Source organism: Sciurus vulgaris (assembly GCF_902686455.1).
Source record: "Sciurus vulgaris genome assembly, chromosome: 9".
In the NCBI taxonomy this organism is placed as follows: domain Eukaryota; kingdom Metazoa; phylum Chordata; class Mammalia; order Rodentia; family Sciuridae; genus Sciurus; species Sciurus vulgaris.
Genome location: NC_136469.1, coordinates 137,101,835 through 137,113,670, shown reverse-complemented (window position 1 = coordinate 137,113,670; position 11,836 = coordinate 137,101,835).

Sequence of the window (11,836 nt, the reverse complement as noted above, 5' to 3'; positions counted from 1 at the left end):
CAGAAAAATGTGGCCTCCGCTTGTCGGGCACAGCCGGGATCCTGAGTTTCGAAGCAAACTGCTGCAAAATCCGAGAGTGGCAACGCTCCCAAACACCCTCCAGCCGCGCGATCGCCTCTCACTCACCTAGTCCCCAGCTGGCAGAGGCCTCAACGTCCTCTAAGGCCACGCCCGGATTGGTGGCTGCAAAGATGCTCACCAAAGCGCCGGTACCGCAGGACCTGGCTTAGAAGGACCCGGGGGCGACAGAGGTGTCTTGGGACCAGCACAGCATGCGCCATGAGATTCGAGGGAACTATGCCAATCCAAGAGCCCAGAGAGGTCCCCAGAGCAGGGCCTGAGGTGGCACATGGATGCTGTGGACGAGCGTGGCAGCCTCACCGGAGGGGGTGACTTAAATGCAGTCCTGGTCGCAGGTCTGACGCCCAGCTGCTGCACCTTAGGAGCAGGTCGCGGGCCATCCTGGTTTTGGCTGGCACAGTGGCTCCCAAGACGTGCAGATTGAATCGAGGCCAGTCTCCTGTCGCCTGACCTTCTTGCTCTGCATGGCCCCAACGTCTTGCTGTGAGGTCCCCCCCCCCCCGCACTATCTGCACCAAGATCACCCCAGGGGTAAAAATGCAGATCCCCGAGTCCCGCCCTTCTCCATTAAAACCAAGCACATACCCCCACTGAATTTTCATGTGTGCCGAAGTTTGAGGCAATCTAGGCTCTGCCCCAGTCCAGAGCATTTTCATCTGGGGGCTCTTTGTCTCTCTTTACCTTGGTAATGAGGTAGACATTGCCAGCTCTGCTTTCCGAAAGGACCTGCGGCACAAAGCCCCACGCAGGAGGTGGTCCTGAGCGCCTGGGGCTCTCCTTGCACCAAGGCAGCGTTAGGAAGGACAAAGCACTGCTAGCGTTTGGGTTACTCACCGTCGCCACCCTCCCGCCTCCTTGAACCTACTCCCGCTTCTCTTGCCAGCACAATCGCCTTTGGCTGCTGGCGTTCCAGAAAACGCCACGGTTGTTACCTGGACTGGGAGTGTCCAGCAGCTAAGGCAGAGGCCGATTGCACCCAGTATCCTCCTGAGCTCTGCCTGCCAAGAGGGAAGTAGAAGAGGGAGGGGAAGAAGAGACACTAGCCTGGCTCTTAGCGCAGATGATCTCTGAGGGAGACCACGCCACGTCTGCGGCCCCGACCCAATTTCATCTGCCCCTACCCAATACCACTGGACCTGAGCTGAGCCTCCGTCCCCGCCCTCTGAGTATTCCTGTCCACCTAGCAGGGACCTACTCCCGCTGTTACAGTCACCACCCGGCGTCGGAATTCCTGGCCTAGTCCTTTCTGCCCTTAGGGCTGGGGGACGCCAGTGGGATCCTGCCGCCGCTGGACACCGCTATGTTCCAATCTAGCGCATATCTGCTTCCCGTATCCTGTACAGTCCGGAGTTTGCAGAGAGGGAAGGGTGGATCGATTGGGAGGAACAGTGTGGCCTTCAGAGGAGAGCACGCCAGAGATAAAGCTAAGCGCGCGTGCTCTCGGCGCCAGACCGAGATCCGTCAGCGTGTAGGGCAGCCCGGGCTTCAAAGTTGTCAGTCCTTTCTCTATGCAGGCAAAACCGAGTGGATAATTCACGCCCTACTTGGGACCCAGGACCCGGGTATGAGTGCTCAGTCATCCTTTTACTGTCCCTGCGTCCACCTGAGATGCAAGGGGAACAGTGTGCGCAAAGCGACCTCAGACCCCTTAGGGCAGCTTCCCTTTAGAGACGATGGGGATGGTCCAGCCATTTCTCCGGCTCATTCTGTGTTCTCAAGCAACCAGTAATCTCTGTACAAGTTCAATTTTTGCAGTTGATAACATTAGGATAACAATACCTTCCTCTTTGCCACAGAGAAACCTACCAGATGTCAGGTACACTGGGCCCTGGGAACGCAGGAGAAGGAAGCATGGAGGCATGGTTAAGGCCCTGTGGGCTCCCAAACTAGGCTCAAGGATCAAATTCAGGTTCATTAGTTGGTTAAGTGTAGGACCGCGCAGGAATTCAGCCTTTGTAACTCAGCCCCCTCAGCGGTAACAGGGGAGTCATGATATGTCCCTCATAGAGGGGGTGCCAAATTAGCTAAAGTGTACATAATTTGCCGTGGTGGCTGACTCCTACCAAAAGCTCAACAATTGCTACCCGTTTCTCTCATTATCCTGCTTCCGACTGCGAGTGATGGCCACATCTTGCCGAGAACAAGTCCTTAGGATGGAAGGGAAGAATGCACAAGTGAAAACCCGGCGGAGGAGCGGGCAGCCTGGGTGCCGCTGAAGAAGCCAACCCTGGGTCCCCACCAACAGCTTCAGCGAAAGCTGAAAGCACAGGGAACCCTTTGCTCTGCCAGGCCTTGGAGTTGTGACGCTGAGCGGTGCGATTTGGTAGTGAATCCCGCCGGTGTGCAGCACAGCCCCAAAACCTGGAAACTAACCACTGGCGCAGACTCCGAGGGGTGGAGAGAGGCAGCCGTTGCTCTGAACCCCACCCCAATCCCAGCTCTCAGCAACACCGCCGCTGGGCACTGCGGCTGGGGAGTAAAGCCAAGAGGCCCCTTGCTCACAACCACTTTTCGAATTAAATCCTTGCAGTAGCATCGGAAGGAAAGGGAAATTCCAGCAGAAAAGGACAACCTTTTCTACCCTGAGATGTCTTCAGTGAAAGGGGCAGAAGTTGCCTCACAGGCACTTTGAAAGTTTTTCTGGGAAGGCTTAAAAACACACCTTGAAATTCTTTGTGCATCCGTCCCAGAAAGTCCTGCTTTGGTCCTTCTGTTTTCAGGCATTTGTGAGCTGACTAATAATAGGGGCTCTCTGCCAGACACACTGTTAACCGTTTTCTATGTTCTAAATTTAAATCTACAAAATAGCCTGCAGATCTCTCAGCACCTTGCAGGCATACAAGTGATTTATGGTAGACTTTCAGAAGGGGCATTTGTGTATCCCGGAAGAATTCTGCACTTCCGCTGACATTTTATGAAGGACTAAGTTCCAAATGCCTACTCAAGGACACTTTAAGCCAGTCTTTCTGCCCCCACCCCCAACAGGCCTAGGGAGTCACAATAGAAACCTAGCACAGCATTTGGCCTTTTATGAGGCTCAGGGCTGCAAAAAGCAGCTAAACACTTGTGGTTGCAGTCCTTCCTCCAGTAGATCACACGAACACATTCCACCCAGGTCAGGAACCTGCTTTCTCTCCTGAACAGCTTGAAGACACACTTCCAACTGTCCCCTTAACGCCACAGTTCTTCCTATGGGAAAATAATGGAGACTCCTTTGCCAAGTGTAAATTGTTATCCTCCTTGGACAGGTGGCAGCCAGTTCGCAGAGGCCGTGACTAACACAAGCCCACCCAGCTAGTGAAGGATCTTGTCAGTCTTGAATTCAGATCATCCCTGAACCCCTGTTCTGAGTAATACACTCAGTTACAAGAGAATTATCAATTACCTCTAAGCTGGCAGCATCTGTAAAGGCAGTTTTTGTACTAAGAAGGAAAAAGAGCAAACAATATTTAGCTCTTACTGAGTGCCAGGCACTGAGAAAAGTACTTTATATATGTCTTTTTAAAGCAAACATGAATGCTGGCGATATAGTCCATCAAATAGAGTGCCTGCCTCTCAAGCCTGTAGACCCGGGTTTGAGTCCCCAGCACTGGTAGATTGTGGAAATTCCAAACAGACAAAAGAAACCCATTAAAGCAAACATGAAGTTCTCTCACATTGTACTAAGTATAGGTTTTAAAACTTTACATATATTTAAGCTACATAACATCTTTATGACAGAGGAATGTTATCCTCATTTTACAAAAGAAGAAACAGAGACACAAAGTTTATTCAAGTTTGTCTGGTCAGTAAGTAACAGCACTGAAATTGACATCTAAGATCTTTAACTTGGGAGGGCCTCCCTCCAAACTGCCCTCCTCTGCAGCACTAGGGCCTCTTTCTGAAAAGTTCTTAGGGACTCCTTTGGGTCTATGATTGTCTCCATATTTGTTTAAATTAAGGTACCAACTTGGAATTCCTTCCCCAATGAGCAGTGGTGTCTTTCAAAAATAGCAAACATGTATTGATGCTTATTATATGCCAGGCATCAGTAATAGAATACTTATATGCCAAGCATTATTCTAAACAATTTGGAAGTTTTAACTGATATAATGCTCAACAAATTCCTTGGAAGGTTCTATCCCCAAATTACAGATGATCAGACTAAGGCCCAATATCCCACAACCAGTAAAAGGCAAAGTGGGGTTGACTCCCAGGTGGTCTGGCTGAAAATGGATTCAGAGGTCCCCTTTGCTCAATACCTACCATCTTTTAATTGGGATTCATTTGCAAAAAGTTTTCCTACTGAGCTAAGCTTCAAGCAGCCTAAAGCCACTTACTCCTAGATTTGGCCTCACTCTCCAAACTAGTAAAATGAGAAAGGAAAGCAGGTCTTGGAGGAACTTGTGACTTGTGCCTGGAACCTGAAGCATAAGCTTAAGCTCTCCATGGCTCCTGGGCACTGATTTTGTTGGTGTTTGGAGATGGGCGAAAAAGGTACTGGGGATGGAACCCAGGGCTCTGTGCTTATTAGGCAAGCACTGAGCTACATCCCCAGTCGCTGAGCACATTTTTTTTTTTTTAAAAACAGGTCAGAGGTGCAGTGATGTAAGTAAGTTTTTGTTTGTTTTCAAACTCTGTGCCAGCTGCAAAGCACTTTCACAAGCATCTTTCCATTAGCACCTTCCCTCCAGGAAGGTGGTGGGAACCGTTACTCTTTCTTAAGGGGCTGACATTCAGAATCTTCTGGACTGAACTGACCCACTTCTGCTTCAGAGGTGCCAAGGGAATGAACCAAACAGGCTCCCACTCTTTCCCAGTAGATGTCTTTGGCCTCTCTCTGTGGGAACCTCTAACTCTTTTGTATCTAAAAATGTATTCCAAGACCTTTCTTGTTAATCAAAGAAGCCCCACCTTGGGGGTGGGTTGAGGTAGGCATTGCAGGGAGGTCAAAAGCTTCGCATTTACCTTTACTGGCATGTCTCAGCCCCTCTCCCCAACTCCTCGCTGACATTCCCTATAGGGTCTGAGCTTCAGGTCAGAAACAGCGGTTAAGGCTGTGGCAGCGACCCTTTGTGGTCCCCAGCAGGGAGGAAGAAGTGGGGATGACGAAGCAGAAGTTAGGAGCAAGCCCGCCAGGAGCAGACGCATGAGCAGCGAGGAGAGGGGCGAGCACCGGGAGATGAGCACAGCTGCGCCTGGAGAAAGAGACTCATGCCTTGTGTGACTTCTCTCCTCCAGCTCAGTTCAGTAGGGCGCACCTGGTCTCCTTGACCTTCTTGGATCAAAACTGCTTCCGCTCAAGGAGAAACACGTTTAGACCCGAGTTTTTTGCAAGCGCAAGCTAGACAACGCGAAGAGCCGGCAGGTGGCTCGGGACATACCGCTGCTCTGGGGCCATTGACTCCCTGGGCACTGTTTAGGTGTGAGCTCGTGGATAGCCAGAATCAAGACGCCCGTGGCTGGCTCTGACCTCAGCACAGACACGACCTTCTAAAGTTCACGGTTGCTGCCTAAGGAAGCTCTCCGGGCTGGTCCTGCTTCGTTGTCGGACTGGGGCGCGCATCCCTTAGCACCTGCCGCGTTCCTGCTTCAACCACCGCAGGTGCCGAGCCAGCGCTTCCTTTGGGTGAGGGGGTGAGTCCTTGCGAAGTTTGGCACCTTCTGGGTGCCTTGACAAGAGGCCTGTTGATCTCTTGGCTATTTTCGGAAGCGGGCACTTTATACCTATTTTACAGAGGTAGAATATGAGGTTCTGCGACATCTTGATACGGCAGGGTTAGTAAATTTGAGCAACACTCCGCGCCCCGTCCCGGGGGATCTCTGTACTCGCTAAGAACTGAGTACCTAAGAGAATAGTAGAATAAGTCCCGGCCATGAATCCCTGGTGGGTGCCTGTATTTCTCTATCCCTAACCCCATCCCCTCATCCAGACTCCACCCTGAAGTAGGGTACTGGAGAGGAGCACAGAGGAAGGGACTCCTTGGACAAACTGAATAAAGTTGGCAGACAATAAACTGGGTCCCCATCCCCCCCCACCCTAAAGTGGCCAAGACACTCAGGGGACGTGGACCTGGTGTCTTGATTCTGGCTTCCACCCAGTGGCATGCTTTCTCACACCTCAAGTGGTAATAAGCACACCTGACTGATGTGGACACTGGGATATCATCCAGAGAGCTCTTTAAGAGCCGAGTTCTGGGCCTCTTTTCTCCTATCAGTGCTGTGGTCTTGGGCAAATTACTTGACCTCTCTCTCAGTTTCCTCCTTAAACTGTTCAGTTATCAATGCTTCCAAAAAAATCTTAGCCTCACTGACGGTTTTGCAACTTGAAAATAAAAGAACAAACTAGGTCTCTTTTTCCAGGGCTGAAGGACACAACTGTCTCATCCCTGGAAACTCCAGGGATAATTCTGCGTCAAATTTACTGCCTATTACTTCCTAGTCATGAGATCTTGGGCAAATTGCATTCGCCTCTGCTCCCGGGTCCTCACTGAAATGGGTCCCTAAAGATGCACTGGTCTCGAAGGCCCCTTCCAAGCTCGGCTTCTTGCTTTTGGTGATAGAGGGCCTTTATGTTGCCAGGAGGGGCCAGAAGGTTGAGTGGCCCCAAAGTCAGTCCCCCAGAGGGCCCCTCCGGCTCCGCCCCTCTGGGCGGGGCTGGCGGGTGGAAGATCTGGGCTTCAGGACAGCTACACTGAGGGCAGAGGGGGGACCGCCCGGCCCAGAGTTCCCCGCCGCCACATATGGTCTGTGGATTTAGGTGTCAAAAACCGGAGAATTAGAAATGGTAATTTTCCGTCATTATGGCTGAAACGCGATCTGTCACAACAACTGGAACATGTCTCCGTGCTAGCAAAAATAATGTTCGTGATTAGGAATCATTATGCACGTCAAGCCGAGTCCATTAAGTTGTAGGGAGAAATTAGCCTTGACGGGCGGAATCAAACTACAAATATACAGGCCTCGCCTTCAGGAGGCCCAGCAGTGGCCCTGGGGAGGAGACCAGCTCGAGTCGGGTGTTTTCTTAATAGGAAACTGCCCAGAGAATTAATACCCCTGCCCGACCCCCCTGGGAGTCTCCCATCCTCTCCCAACGCCAAGTCCCCACCCTGGGAGTGGGAGTAGGGGGCAAAGCAGTGCAGCCAGTAGCTAGAGACTTTGAAGTCCCACAGGCCCCCTGGCCAGTTCCCTGTCATGACTTCCAAGTTGTGTGACCCTGTCCAAGTCACTTGACCTTCCTGAACTTTGCTCACTGGTCTGTAAAAGAAGGATAATCCCACTCACATCATTGGGGTTCTCATGAGGATTAAATGAAATCAGGTGTGCCTAGCACACAGAGGTATGAGACTCTGTCGGACTCCCTTCCCTTCCTAGAGCTCCTGTCTCTAAGCTGGGGACCCTGGTGAGACCATGACAGTGAAGGAGGAGCAGTGTGTGTGTGAATGTTTGGGGCTGGTGGTGAGTGACCAGTCTCCAGAAACTTCCCATCAGGCCCTGAGTAACAGGACCAGAATGTCAGCAAAATAAAAGAGGTGAACTCAGAGCCACGGATGTGACCCAGGGGCTGTGTATACACTCCACCCTACCAACCCGGCAGGAAAAAGGGCACTAGGTCCTCCACTCTACCTCTCTCAGCCTGCTCCCAGCCGCCAGTTCGATAGGAGTCCACTAGTATCTACACTGTCCCCAAGGAGTGGTTCAGAGTAAATGGAGCAGGATTAAGAAGCCTGCCTTTCCAGGCTGCTGCCTCTGTCCCCTTTGGAGACTCAAGGTAATTAATTTTTCCCTTGATGCCTCCCCAGCAGAGAGTTTGGGGAAGAGTCTTCCCCAAAAGACACCAGGAGGGAATCTAGAAAGGCTACTTCATTCCAGTCTCGGGTGCCCAATAACCTTTCGAGAGTTCGTTCTGCACCAAGCATCAACCTCCAAAGACTCCAAAGACTCTGCCTTCATCATCTCCTTATATCTCCTTTGTCCCAAGGGACAAATCTGACTCAGAAGTTAGGAGACTGGAAGCTGGACCTGACCAAGCTGGCCCTGCCTTCAAAGCCTTAAAAACACGTGGCCACTTCCACCTGCACATTCTGGCCAGTCAGCCTTTCCTATCTTTCCTCCTTCCTACCGGCCAGCTAATCTCACCTCTCAGGTTGTGAGGATGAAAAGAGCTAGTGAGTGTAACCGGCTCGGCCTGGCAGCGTTGGTGCTCACCTAGTCCCTCCCTTTAGGCCTCGTTTTTTCTCTTCCGTAACTGGGATCTCACCGCCGCAGCTCCCTCGGCGAGAGGAGAACGCAAGCGAGGCCAGCGCCCACTTGTTTGGAGCCAAATAATCTGGGTTTGAACCCCGCTGGGTCTCAAATACCGCAGCGATTGGGCCCACCCTCAAAGGAGCTGGGAGAGATGAAGGAAGTCATTCACCGAAAGCAAAAGGGGGCGCGGCAAGAAGAGGGGCGTTAATAAGGCGCTGGGTCCCGGGGTGCAGCGATTGTACACAGGTGTGCAGAACTCCTCTGGTTGAGAGTGAGACGTTGCCCCCAGTTCCTTCCGGAAACTTCTCGGGCGTTTCCAGCATCTCAGAGCGCTCGTTGTCTGGAATTCAAGTGCCGCTTCTAGAGGGCACCTGAGTGCTGGGGCTGCCACCCCTCCAGAACCTTCTAGTCCTCTTTCTGTCCGGGCGGAGACACGCAGCTATTGAGGGCAGGAGGCGGGGAGAAAAAGCGGCCCGCGCTCGGAGCTCGGGGCCTGGTCTCCCCACCGTCCTGCCTTTCCAAACGCATAGGCTCAGAGAGGGACCCAGATGAGGGACGCAGGGACTTACGTGGAGCCAAGAAGAAAGATCCTTTGTTAGACATGGAGGTAGCGATGCTGCCTCAGCGAGTGCGCCCCCAAAGCGCTCTTACAACTAGTCCACGTTCCAGGGACCTTCCTCAAAATTATAGCCGCACTAATGCGAGACAGGCTTCATTTTTCTTTTCACATCAACATCCTAGTCTCCTGCTAGACAGTAAATGCCACCACAGCAGGACTTTTCTCCTGTGTAACACTGGCAGAGAGTAGGCGTACAAGAGATATTGATGAATATCTTAACAAATAAACGAATGAGTTTGGAAAGGATGAAGGGGAGAGGAGAGAGCAATTCCACAGCAAAGGTTTTTCTCCATTTCAAACATCTCTAGTTGTATGCTTCCCTAGGAGCTAAGAGTTTAGATTCCCCTAGGCCCAGCAGCTGCTGAAGGCTACAGCCAGCCTCCTCAGGCTCTGAGGCTGTGCAGTGCTGGGGGGTGGGTGCTCCACCGGACTGAACCTTGCAGGCGGACTCAGTTTTCTGCTAGCAGGAGGACCAGCATGGCCAGGAAGTGCCTGGCCAAGGCAGCCTTGTGTGGATGATTATTGTAAACCCAACAAATATAGACATCTTAGAAAATAATTAATTTAAAGGATTCCTGCAGATTCTTTTGAACAGACAGAATGCACTGGAAAGTGAAGTTCCCCTTCAATGTATTTCTCTCAGACATATACATATGATATGTGTATGTATACATATTATATATGTATAACATATGTATATATATGGACATTTCTACACACACACACACACACACACTGCTGGCTACAGGAACCCAGGGCCTCTTGTAAACACTCTACCATTAAGCTACCCTTCAGTCCCCTATTGAATTTATCTTTCATATTTATGTATTATTTATTTTGTGGCACAGAGGTTCAGCAGTTGCTCTTGATGACATATTCCTATCTCTTACTTTTTTGTTTGTTTGTTTGTTTGATTTTTTGGTGCTGGACATAGAACCCAGGGCCTCATGAGTGCTAGGTTGTTTTTAAACCACAACTGCAAATTCAAAGGATGTGAGGAACTTATTGCTTTGAAACAAATTTCTAAGGGAGGTTGACTATTCTCACTGGGATATTTTTGGTTCTTATTGCAATCACTCAATGCTCCCTGCCCACTCTTTACCATCTTGATAAATTCTTTAAAATAGCACATATTCTCCTTTGGCTTTGCAAACTTACCAGTTAGGCTATAATCATTTAGTAACACCAGCTACTCAAGGAGCATGTGATTCATTCACTACCACATCTTTGGGGTGATTTTTTTTTTAATAGAGTAGTGCTACCTATGGGTCCAGGAAAGCCTGACTTCAAATCCAGTTGTTGTGCCCAGGGAGATTTTCAGGATGAAGATCTCACTGCCATCCCTCTTGAGGGCCAAGAAGACACCAGACCTCAATTTCTGGATTGTTTTTTCAAGGAATTGCTTCTAGCCAAGTCACCAGCTTCTTGGCTCCTGTGACCACTAATGGAACCAGAACCACCTGTCTGTGGAAGTGTAGAGGAGTCAGTTCTTGAAATGTCAAAAGATCTACTGTATAGATCTTCCATGTAAAAAAATATGTGAGTGCTTAGTGTGAGCCAGGCCCTGCATTAGGAATCCAGAAAGCCTGGGCAGTTGCTGAAAATCAGCCATCCCAACAAGTCTTTTTTTTTTTTTTTTTTTTGGGGGGGGGGTCCAGAGATTGAACCCAGGGGCGCTTAACCACTGAACCACATCCCAGTTCTTTTTATATTTTACTTAGAGACAGGGTCTTGCTAAGTTGCTGAGGCTGGTTTGAATTCAAGATACTCCTGCTTCAGCCTCCGAAGTCACTGGGATTACAGGCATGTGTTACTACACTCAGCTCCCAGTAAGTCTTTAGGTCATGACCCCAGCCCAGCCCTGGATATGAGCCATGCTCACTCCAACAAAGGTGTCTGGACAAAGCGCTCTACCAGGACCCTCTGAGGTCTATGTTCCCAGTCAATCTGATTGATTGATCACTGCTACCTCTCTAAAGGTGTCTCTATCCTCCCCTGCTCAGGTTTCTGAACTCTGTTGGCTAACTGGCTTACTCCACACCAGAGCATCAGTCCAATTTCAATTGGACTGTTTTCCCCATGACAGGGAAATTAAGAGGTTTGTTTTTGTTTTTGTTTTGTTTGTTTTGGGTTTTTTTCAGGACCCTAGATTTTCCAGCCCTTAGCTACTTTGCAGATGTTAATGTGCATCTTAATATGGTCAAGTATGATACAGATGATGGAATGTTCCGTCCAGTTTGCTGGAATGAAGCCTGATGGCCAGGCACCAGAAGAGTCCTAATTGAGAGGCTGGAGAACTTGATCCCAAGGCAAGCCCAGCTCTCACACTAGATTTTTCCCCTAGAACCCATGCCCAGCTGGCAGAAAAAAAACGAAGGGTTTGGTGGGACTTGGAATAGCCCTGCTGGCCCTGAAGCCCCCTTTGCCAGTTTCCCAGGCACTGGGAGGCTGAGGTGGGAAGAGTTTTTTTTGTTTATTTGCTTTAGTTTTTGCAAGGACAGACAAGGGAAAATCTGGAGGGTACTTGTTTTCATTCATGAGCCTTCTGGTTCATGTTAGAAGCCAAGGAGCCTCAGGCCCAATGGTAGACGCTATGGCCATCCCAAAATGCCTGGTCTTCCTGGAGGTCTGTCACACAGCAACTCACAAATCACTTCATCACTGCACGCAGGTGATAAGGGTCGGGTTGTGGACCTACTCAGGAGGAATTTTAAATTCAAACTTGGGAGTATGGGGTGACCCGGGGAAGGTCTGAGGCCCGAAAACCAGGAAGAACTTGAATTTAACCAGGCAGCCTTCTCTTCAGCTCCATGTCCCGGCAAGTTCTCTTTTTCTCACTAGCTTCGTAAGCTGTGTCCTCATCTTCCTTTCCCACAGTCCAGGGGTCCAAGGACCCCTCAACTACCCAGA